The sequence below is a fragment of the Nicotiana tabacum genome, chromosome 20, assembly GCF_000715075.1.
Source record: "Nicotiana tabacum cultivar K326 chromosome 20, ASM71507v2, whole genome shotgun sequence".
Classification (NCBI taxonomy): domain Eukaryota; kingdom Viridiplantae; phylum Streptophyta; class Magnoliopsida; order Solanales; family Solanaceae; genus Nicotiana; species Nicotiana tabacum.
The window spans coordinates 8,816,511-8,828,353 of record NC_134099.1 but is presented as its reverse complement, the minus strand read 5'-3'; the positions used below and the strand labels follow the sequence as shown (position 1 = coordinate 8,828,353).

The 11,843-nt window shown below is 36.8% G+C and overlaps 1 long non-coding RNA gene across 1 annotated transcript; it reads left to right on the top strand.

The window, feature by feature from the left end:
* Positions 1–670: 670 nt before the first annotated feature.
* Positions 671–10,291, top strand: LOC107811656 (uncharacterized). The gene is made up of 2 exons (XR_001653954.2): positions 671–1,198; positions 6,460–10,291. It is a non-coding gene; the product is annotated as an uncharacterized LOC107811656 (long non-coding RNA).
* Positions 10,292–11,843: the final 1,552 nt, after the last annotated feature.

Sequence of the window (11,843 nt, the reverse complement as noted above, 5' to 3'; positions counted from 1 at the left end):
TCCAAGGGCAATCGAAAGAAAATATCTTCTAGCATATAGAGTGATGAATATATGCTGTGAGCACATGATTTTTGCCCTATATGAATTGCTCCGATAAAATCAAAGAAAATAAACTTTTTCCAATTATTTTTCATTTTATAGGATTTTGTAGGCTTTTTATTTAAATTATTTGCATTTTGTGCACGTTTAAGTTTTATTTAAATCATGAAAAAATACCATAATATCATGCATTGCATTTAGGATTTGTTTTTACATTTTTTTAGAATTAATCAGTAATTATTTGCTTTATAAAAATTTAAAAATCACAACAATAGCTCATTTTTACTTTTTTGTCTTTTAATTTTAGTTTATTGATTTTCCTCTTTTAATTTAGAATTAAGTAATGTTTATAATTTTTATAACTAGCTAATTAGTTTAATTTCACACATTTGGATAATTTAGGATTTTTAATTTGTAGGATTTTAATTAAAAGAAAATGAAAAATTAGAAAATAAAAGAAAGAATTGGAAAAAAAAAAGTTTGTCTTGTGAAATTGGGCCAATTCTCACCCAGCCCAGATCTGATCCAAAACTTCCCTTTGACCCAAACCACCCATGAACCGACCCACCTACCCAATCGGACCCCCCCTCCACATTAAAATGACCTAGCGGCTCCTAGACTTAAAGAGGGAGAGATCAAATGTTTTTTCCAAAAAAAAGAAGAGACAGCAGCGGCGCACATAGAGTAAAAAGGAAAATGAGAGCTCTTCTCTAATCAGACCCCTGTAAAAAAAACAACACCCTTTAGCTCCATTATTCTTCTTTTTGATTTCCCAAAAATCACGCAAAAAAAGAACCCAACAGTTCTTTAATAATGAGAACCCAGTAGCTCTCAAATTTCTCCATTTTTTACTGTCTGTTGAAAAGAGTTGTATGGTTATAAGGATAGTAGCCATTTTTAGCTTCATCCTAAGAGAAATAGAAACAGCCACCTATCTCTAACCTCACTCAAAAATAAAAAAAAATTCAAAAAAAAAAGAAGTCGATCAAAAATATATATATAATCAGAAGCACGCTTGAAGATTTTGAAAAGGTAGATTCGAAACTAAAAAAAAGGTTTAGCTGGGTTGGAAACACTCTGTTTTTGCTGCTGCTTCGGAACCCCATCAATGGTATTGTGGCATGTGTTTGGTCCATGCCCGTTGATTCTCTGCGATTAGGTATGTAAACCTTTGCCTAAGATACTCCATTGATTATGAATGAAAATCTGAGTTGTTTTGGCTATGTCTATGCTTAAGTGTTTGAATCGATTGCAGCTATTTTCATGTTAAGCTTAAGCTCTGATTTTTTTTATGTTGAGATTGTGCTGAAATTATGTGATTTGCATTTAATTAGATCTTATGCAAATTTAGATTCAACCTCATCATGAGTTTAATCTGAGAAGCAAGAGATGAATGTTGAAAGATTAATTTGAATGTTGGTATGTAATTCACTAATAATTTCCGTTTGTTGTTCTGGACACGGATTCAATGGCAAAGAGTATAAGGATGAAGAAGCTCTTCTATTTTTATTTTTACTTTGTTTTTTTTATGTTGTTGTAAATTTTGCTAAAATTAGGAATTCTTATAAGAACATTAGATAATAAATTTAACAGAATGTCTTTACCTTGACTGCTTTGTTTCGGATAATGTGACTGAACATTTTTCTTGTCAATCCATCTCATAACCATGGTGACAGAACTTACGAGAAGCTCAAATCGCCAACTTAGACAATTAATCAATTTATAAACATCGTAGCTTGCTATAGGCGAGATCAATAATAGTAATTTATTGTGGCCATGGGTACGGTTCCTGTAGCATTGTTACAATACGTGAATCTCAATTCGTGGTGCATTTCATGTAATCCGATTATAACAACTTCGAATAATAAAACCATTTGAAATAATTTGAGGTGTGTCATGCCAAATAAAACCCATAAGCCCATGGCCCTCACAAAACTAGTTAGCTTTTATAAAAAATTTGAGGTGTGCCATTTTCATGAAATAACCCATGGCCCTCACGTAATTAATACTAACTCTTTAAATATTGGGTTGTGCTATCAATTGAATTTTCCATGGCCCTCACAAACTTTGTTAAGTGCGTAGTTGCTTTAGGCGTGCAATTTAAATTAATTTCCTTAAACTCGGGTGTGCATTTCATATGACCCAACTCCAATTCTCAGCAACGTTAAAATAAAATGTGTCGTGGACCGCGGGTGCATTTCATGGGGCGTGGTTCAATGCATGTTTTAAATAACGTTGAATCTTCCTAAAATTAACTAAAAGCGGCTAATAAGTTAAAATGTACCATAGGTTAAAACACGTAATAAAATTAGATAATATGCCAATTATAATAGTTTAAAGCGACCATGCTAGAACCAAAGAATCCGGGAGTGCCTAACACCTTCCCTCGGGTTATTAGAATTCCTTATTCAAAATTTCTGGTTCGCAGACTTCAAAAGGAAAGTCGATTTTTTCTCGATTTGGGATTTAAAATAAACCGGTGACTTGGGATACCATAAGTTATTTCAAGTGGCGACTCTGAAAAATAAATAAATAATTCCTTTTCGATTTATGTCGTTTTAATTGAAAAAACTCCCTTATATCACCTCTCGGGTGGTAAAAAGTAGGTGTGACAGCTCTGGCGACTCTGCTGGGGATCCGAACCCAGAACTCCAGTTCAGGGTTCAAGAATTAGAGCTTAGGATAGCTGTTATGATTGACTTTATTTATTATCTGATTTTTGTACATGTTTGAGTCTAATATGCTAAATGCCGCTTTTACCGTTTTGATATTCTGTGAACTGTATATAAACTGCTATAAAACCCTTCTTCTCTCTGAGTCTTCTAAATCATCTGGGGAGTGTGTACTTTGTGTGACTTCTCTTCGAGTCTTATCCAATTTTAGAACGAGGTTCGGACAAGTTGCAAAGCCGGTGAAGCTTCAGTATTCCCGGTACGCTACCCCTCTTCGGCCCCAGTTGTCCGCTTGGGTACCCAAGTCTAGACCAAAACCCCAGGATTTAAACCCAGAAAAACAGAGCTTCATGCCGGATTCCTAGTAGGAACATTTGTTTGCATCATGTGCATTTGACTTAGGGGACTCAACACAGGGGTTGGGTCCGTCTAGGACAGGTGTGCCCAAAATAACAGACCATCCTAATGCATTCTATGTGCTATGTGAACATTTATTTGTTTTGCCTTGCATGCTGACTGGCTAAGAAAAGAAAAACAACAGAAAAAAACCAAAAGTGAGGTAGGATAGAGAATTCACATGGTTCTGAAAATCCTGTATTTGAAAATGCCTCGAAACTCTGCAAATTGTTTGAAAAAAAAAAGAAAAGGAAAATGTATTTCAATACCATGTTTTTCCAATTATGTCAAAACAGGCGAACTACGCGGCCGTATTTGGAAAGCCGGATTTTTTATGAAAATTTTAAAAAAATAGTGATAACCTTTTCTTGAGTCAAAATAGGGTCTGATTCTCACCGGAGGTGAGATACGTAGGCAAACCTCATAGGTTCCGGCCCCCAATTTTCAAAAATCCAAAAAATAAATTTTACTTCCTTCTTTAGAAAAGTTTTTCTTTGAGACCCCAACTTTTAAAAATACAAAAAATATTTTCTTTTAGTTGCTTCTCAAAATCAAAAAATACAAAAATATTTTCATTCTTCTTTCGAAAATTGAAAAGAAAATTCAAGATTCAAAAATACTTTCTCTTTCTTTAGAAGTACTTCTTTCCTAACTTCAGAATAAAAATCCATGAATGAAAAATATTTTTCTTTCTTCTTTAGAAGTTTTTCTATCGAAATTCCAAAAAAAAAACAATAAAAGTCGAAATTCAAAAAAAAAAAATTCTTCTTTGAAGTCTTTCTTTGTAAAAATGCCGAAGAAAGGTCAAAATCCAAAAAATATTTTCTATCTTCTTTATATGTCTTTCTTTCGAAAAGTTCAAAATCCCAAAAAAAAGTTGGTTTATTTACTTTATTCTTGATCTTCCCGAACTACGCAAGATCTGATTCATGTTTCCACATGATACGTAGGCAACCCACATCAGGTTCATTCACCATTAAAAAGAAATGAAAAAAAAAACGAAAAAATGAAAAAAAGTTGATAATAATAAGGATTGACTGAGTCCATTCTAACATGTTTTGTTTTGAATTGTGAAGAAAGTTGAGGTGGTCGGTTTGTGGTAAGCTGGAAACACAAGATCCAAGGAAAAATGATAATTGACATCGAAGCTGTTACAAGTGCTCAAGAGACTCAGGGTTAGAGGGTTCAACAAGAGTCTACTGTGTTTTAGAAAAATAGAATACGGAAACAACAAATGACCGAAATGTGTCAAATGTAGACTGTCACACCTCCTTTTTCTGACCCCGCGAGGGGTGAAGGAGTTTTTCCAATTAAAGGACAATCGAAACGGGATTTGTTTATTTATTTCAGAGTCGCCACTTGGGAGATTTAGGGAGACCCAAGTCACTAATTTAATCCCGAATCGAGGAAAAGAATGACTCTGTATTACAGTCCGCGAACCAGAAATCCGGATAAGGAATTCTGTTAACCCGGGAGAAGGTGTTAGGCATTCCCGAGTTCCGTGGTTCTAGCACGGTCGCTCAACTGTCATATTCGGCTTGTTTATCTGATTTTATACAATTATGAGCTCATGTGCAAGTTTTAACTCTTTACCGCTTTTATTATTATATTTTAAAAGAATGTGAACGTTGTTTAAAAACATGTCTTTGGATTGCGTCACATGAAATGCACCCATAATCCGGAACACATTTTTATTCAGCGTTTTGGGATTTGGATTTGGGTTGCATGAAATGCACACCCGAATTTAAGAAGGTGGGATTATTAAACACGCGCCTAAAGAGCCTATCGCGTTCTTATTTCTGGGGACGACCGCGAAGTTTGTTGAACGGCTCCTCCCGAAGTCTAATAATTAAATGTACATTTATTGAGGGCCCCGCAGTTTGTACCTTTTACTTTGGCGAGGCTCGTCTCATTTATTTTAAAAGGATAATCCTAAAGCGACTACGTTTTCTGTTTTGTTTGTCTCTAGAATAAAAGAAAAATACCTAATTTATTTACATGCTTGAGAGTTATTATTGAAAAAATTTCGAACCTAAATAATTAACATCGAAGATAGACGGGAACATGGGGGCCAGCACAGTTTTGGGCCCAGGCCCAGCATACCGGGCGCGGAACTGGACCTGGGCCATTTTGTCTTTTTTCGTCCGGCCTGCTACTTACTTTTACCCTTTTGGTTTTCACGATAAGGCGGAAATGGAATCAACAACTACAAAGCTCCTTTTTTGACTCTAAATAAACATGCTAACTAAAACAGTTCAAACTGCTGATTAATTAACCTAAAGTCTTTATATGTATTTAAAACATGCTTTGTAAAGAAAGAAACTGAATTAACAGAATGTTATCCTTATATTATTGGTTCTTGTAGAATAGCATGCAAGGCTTTCTATCCGCTATTACTGCTTGGTACTCAATTGTACATGGCAAAGCTACTACATGCTTCTAACAAATGAAAACTAACTACCCTTTTACACAACTTAAAATTTCAGAATTTACAAGGCTAAACGTTAAAATTTCAGTTCTTCATCTCACATTCATGCTTCAAATTTTCATGAAGGTGGGATTATTAAACACGCGCCTAAAGAGCCTATCGCGTTCTTATTTCTGGGGACGGCCGCGAAGTTTGCTGAACGGCTCCTCCCGAAGTCTAATAATTAAATGTACATTTATTGAGGGCCCCGCAGTTTGTACCTTTTACTTTGGCGAGGCTCGTCTCATTTATTTTAAAAGGATAATCCTAAAGCGACTACGTTTTCTGTTTTGTTTGTCTCTAGAATAAAAGAAAAATACCTAATTTATTTACATGCTTGAGAGTTATTATTGAAAAAATTTCGAACCTAAATAATTAACATCGAAGATAGACGGGAACATGGGGGCCAGCACAGTTTTGGGCCCAGGCCCAGCATACCGGGCGCGGAACTGGACCTGGGCCATTTTGTCTTTTTTCGTCCGGCCTGCTACTTACTTTTACCCTTTTGGTTTTCACGATAAGGCGAAAATGGAATCAACAACTACAAAGCTCCTTTTTTGACTCTAAATAAACATGCTAACTAAAACAGTTCAAACTGCTGATTAATTAACCTAAAGTCTTTATATGTATTTGAAACATGCTTTGTAAAGAAAGAAACTGAATTAACAGAATGCTATCCTTATATTATTGGTTCTTGTAGAATAGCATGCAAGGCTTTCTATCTGCTATTACTGCTTCGTACTCAATTGTACATGGCAAAGCTACTACATGCTTCTAACAAATGAAAACTAACTACCCTTTTACACAACTTAAAATTTCAGAATTTACAAGGCTAAACGTTAAAATTTCAGTTCTTCATCTCACATTCATGCTTCAAATTTTCAGACTTACAACAGCCATGATAAAGTTGTGTACCTGGTAGAGGAACAGAAACGGAGTAGAAAAGAAGTCAGCAGCAGTAGCAGTAGCACAACAACATATTCATCAACACAACAACACAGCCACAAACACCCAGTGACAGATTTTTAAAACCAAACAGAAACCCAGGACGTTCAATGAAACAGCAACAGGTCACTCAAGTGCAGGCCAACAAAACCAGTTTGGAAAAACAACCAGCAATATCAAATAATGAACAGACCAGTGAAGCTGTAACAATGCTGTATTCAACAACAAAGCAAAGACCTCTCTTTTCAGTTTCTATCTCTCAATCTACTGAAAATAACTGTAAGAAAAGCAGCCTAGAACAACAGATCTCTAACTCTGGACATTTTCGATTCAAAATCCAGCCTATCTCACACTCAATATACTCTGACTTTCAAGATTTAAAAGCCAGCACTGTTTTTGCCTTTTCTTACTCTGAAATCTTAATCTCCAAATCCTCCTCCTCTCAAAATTAGTCCCCTTTTATTGCTCTAAATGAGCCTGTTTATAGGCCAGAAATGGCAAGCCCCCAGGCTGCCTTCCCACTCTGCCCATACCCCCCTTAAACTAATCAAAATGTCCATCCTCCTGACAGCCCTCTCATGTGTTTTTGTACCCAGAAGGTATAGGGAGGCTACAATATTCAATTACCCCATGCTATCAAGTTTTGTTCCCCACTATTGTATTACTTTTAATCATATTTCAGTACCCTACTGTCAGTCCTTTTAAACTAACCAATTTGTGAATTTTTTAATCCCCAAACTACCTCTTTAACCCCTGTGTATTACTGTTTTACCCTAAGCTTCAGCAAACTGAAATTTGAACTTATGGAAGTTCCAACTCAACAACTGCCCTAGACTGAGTTCTAGCTATTTCTCTAATTGCACTGCAGCTACAAACCATTCACAGATAATTTCAAACAATCAGCTAAACTACAATGGTTCGATCAATCATGTGAGGCTATCAGAACATTCAAACCTATAAAATTAATCGACGACGTTTATCAAATCGACTATACTAGCTATAACACAGAACAATCGGTCGATAAACAAATAAAACGAATAGGGCACCAAATGACTTCAAGCAACTTTACACAAAACAGAGGAACAACATAAATGAAACACTCGACGATATTAATCAAACGAGTATGTATCTCACCATACGTATTTAACAATAGACAGAAGAATAGTCGACCAAATAAAAAGGTAATATCAGTAAAATCAACAAACTAACTAAACATGCTAACAAACACAAACCGCATTCAAACAAGGCCAGAAAGGAAAAAGAAAACTTACTTTGGAAGCTCAACAACAAACGACCCAGGCTTTGACTGGATTTGACCATTTGAGGTCGAACGGACTTTAATCGAGGTTTTCTCAACCGAGAACACCTCGATTAAGGTCTATTAGACCCCAACCCTCCGTTTAAACTGGACGGATTCCCAAAGCTTTTGTGTTCTAGGGTCTGATTTGGGGCTTGAGGGTTTCTGGATAGATTCGGACCAAACCAAACTTGGTTTGGTCACGAGTGAGGCCAGGGTAGTGATCGATGTGAATCTGGGGTGGGTTGGTGTAGATCGGGGTTTTGCTCGAACCTTCCAACGAGGATTCGAGACGGTGGGGAATGATTCGAGGCAAGACACTAACGGATTCATGTTCAGGGTGGTTGGAAGCATCAGGGGTGGTATTTTGGTGGTCACCGGCATCGTGGTTGCCGGGTTTACGGTGAGAGTGCAGGGTGGCGGCTAGGGTTTGGAACGGGATGTTTGGTTCGTCTCTGGGACGATGGTGCACAGTAGGTGGGGGGGTTTGGTTTGGGGGCGTGGGTAAAGGGGTGAGGCTTATATACGGTTTAGAAGAATCGATCCTGGCCGTTGGATAGAACGTGATCGATGGCCAGGATCCCTTAGCTAGCGTAAAACGGTGCCGTTCCACTTAAAAGGAGGTCAGGTTGGTCCGGGGCCAAATGGGTCGGGCATCTGGGGGTGGTTTGAGGCCGTTGGATGGGATTGGGTTAACGGTTGAGATCAGACAGCCCTATACGGCGTCGTTTGGGGTAAGTGAGTGGTCTGATCTGGGTCGTTCATTTGAATCAATCAATGGTTCGGAATGGGGACACCAATACGGCGTCGTTTCATCGCCTGTGAGACCAGGTTGATTTGGACCTAGTCCATGTATCGATTTTGGGCCTGATTTGTTTGGGTCCAATCCGAATTTTCCATTTTTCCTACTTCCTTTCTTCTTTTAATCTTCCTAAAAAATTAAAATTCTAAATTAAATTAACTTATCACAAATACTAACTAATTCCTAGCAACATTTATCATACATAATTAAACACCAATTAAAACAAAATTGCACAATTTGACATTGAATGCTAAAAATGCAAACGATGATATTTTTTTGTAACTTTCATTCTTGTAAAACAAACTTAATTACTCCTAATTGTAGAATAAAATTCTAAATGCCAATATGACATATTTTTGTATTTTTATTAATTTAACAAATAAACATGCATGGACAGATGCAAATAATTATCCTAAAAATGCCACGAAAATTCTCAAAATTGCACACAAAGAAAAATCATTTTATTTTGAATTTTTTGGGAGTGATTCTTTCATAGGGCAAAAATCATGTGCTTACATAGACATGTGATTTTTTACCCTCCCCGAGATTTTTTATATATTAGCGTAAAATATTTAATTTAGGCATAATATAGATATTTTAAGTAATTTTGACTCTTTTACTTTAATTTTATTACAAGAAAATAAAAAATCACAAAAATAGGTTCATTAATATTTTGTAGTCATTTTTAATCTAAAAATATATATACAACAATAGTATCGTATTTTTATTTTAATATGATATTTGAAAATACCAAAAATAGATTTATTTTAATGGTTAGTTTTATTTTAATAATTATTTGAATAGTAGTAATAATTAATAAATGAGCCCGTATTTTTAATCTCGTTCGCAGCGAAAGAATAGAACTTGGGCTCGAATAACCCATTTTTAAGCCTAATTTTGGACCTAGCCCACAATTGTCAAACCCATAATTCTTAGACCCATACCCCTTAACCTAAAACCCTACCAAAAAACCTACAATATAAAAAAAAGAGAAAAGCCTAAGAAGAAGAAGGCTGGACAAAAAATACACAAAAAAGCTGCGCAAAAACAGACCCCCCCCCCCACGCGCATCGTCTTCCCCAAACGAACCCACCCCCCTGAACTGGTCTCCGTCGAGACACCCATCACCTTCTTCACTGGAAAAAACTCAAAAACCCAACCAAGAAAATCAGCCGCTGAACACAGAGACAACCCCAGCGTTGCTTCTTCTTTAGGCACCCGAAACAACCATGTGAGAAGCTTAATGCTACCAACCAGCAACCCAACGTCGTCACCACCACACCCCTGACCCCCTCTCTTCAATCCGATACAGCCTTTCATATTCTCAACAGAAACCAAACGGAGCTCCCATCTCTCACAATAACTGGTAGCGACGAATCCACTCAAAGAAAAGACGGACAGAAGCGACTGATATCGAAGATTCTGCCATTCGAAAATCTCGGTCGCGATCTGTTTCCAAAAGCTGCTGAGGTCGAAAATTTGCTGCTGTTAATTGTTGAACTCGCTATTGAGTTCAGTCCGATCTGGTTTCAATCATCACCGAATAGTCGAGTTTATTTCGTTGAGGTTCCTGGTCAGGTCTGTCCGTGTTTAGCTTCATAGGCCTGGGTTTCTTTGTAAATGGGCAACATGTTCTTACAAATTCGAAGGTAATTTACACCCTTTTGCATGGATATTCTTGTTTGTTTTAAACGTGTATGTGTTCTCTGTTTTGGTTGATTTGCATGCCAAGTCACATTGTTTACCTAGAGCCGCCGTGTTGTTCGATGAAATTCCTGTAAAGAACAGTGCTGTGAATTGCTTGACAATGCAAAACCATTTGTAAGGACTTCCTTTTTCCCGAGCTTACACAAAATGACAAATAAAAATGTAAAACAGTACCAAGGGAAAGGACATCACCATTCATTTCCATGTCGATGTTCATTTATCAGCCAATGCATCATTTGAATAGAATCATGTTCTGGAAATTGAATTTGAAGGTAAAGCTTGTTAAAGAGTGTGTCAGCAGTGAGTGAGGGAAAGAGATAGGTGCTAGAATTGGATTCGAGTTCGATTGGGGTGAGATTTATTGAGGCGTTCGAGTCCGAGTTTTCGGTTCTAATTCGAGTCCCGTCCACGGCTCGTCACATTTTTGAGTTCAAAATAATGAACCGGCTATATTGAGGTTCACCTCTTTCACCCTCTATTCGTTTTATGCAAGTTTGGTATTAATTATTTGTTTAATGACATGATCCCGTTGATTCTGTAATTGATCTCTGTGGTTTTGAATTTGCTCGCTCGATTATCTGCTCGTGTTTACTTGAATTGGTTATAGTTGAACGTGATTTTGTCACAGTATAGAAATTAGATTGCTGAACTATGTCAATTAGATTAAATGGGATCGGGTGTGCATTTCATGTGACCCGGTTCTAATTTACAACAAGGTTAAATAGAGCGTGTCATGAACCATGGGTGCATTTCATGTGGTGTGGCTTGCGATATGTTTTAAATGACCTTGAATTAATTCTTTAAATAAGTAAAAGCGGTTAAAAGTTAAAATTTGCACATAGGTTTATAATCGTTAAAAAATTAGATAATTAAGCCGAATATGATAGTTGAGCGACCGTGCTAGAACCACGGAATTCGGGAATGCCTAACACCTTCTCTAGGATTAACAGAATTCCTTACTCGGATTTCTGGTTCGCGGACTATTAAACAGAGTCAAGTTTTCCTCGATTCAGGATTCAATCGGTGACTTGGGACACCATAAATTATCCCAAGTGGCGACTCTGAATTTTAATAAAATGATCCTGTTTCGATCGTCCTTTAATTGGGAAAACTCCTTTATACCCTCTAGAACAATAAACCTCAGGATTTAAACCTAGTATAACAATACCTCATGCCTGATCCCAATAGGAACGTTTGTTTGCATCATGTGCATTTTGACTTTGGAGACTCAACACAGGGGTTGGGTCTGTCTAAGACAGGTGCACCCGAAATAAAAAAGACCATCTTGATGTATCTTACTTGCTACTTGTGCATTTATTTGCTTTGGACTTGCGTGCTGACCGGATTATAAATATATTGGGAAAAGTCGAGGAAAGAGAAATAGCAGTATGAGGGGTAAAAAGGGGTAATCGCCTGTTCTAAAAAAACCAATGTCCAAATAGTGTCGAAACTCTGCCGAATTTTCGAGAAAATGAAAAGGGAAAGAAAAGGAAAGAAAAAAAAGAAAAGAGAAGGCTT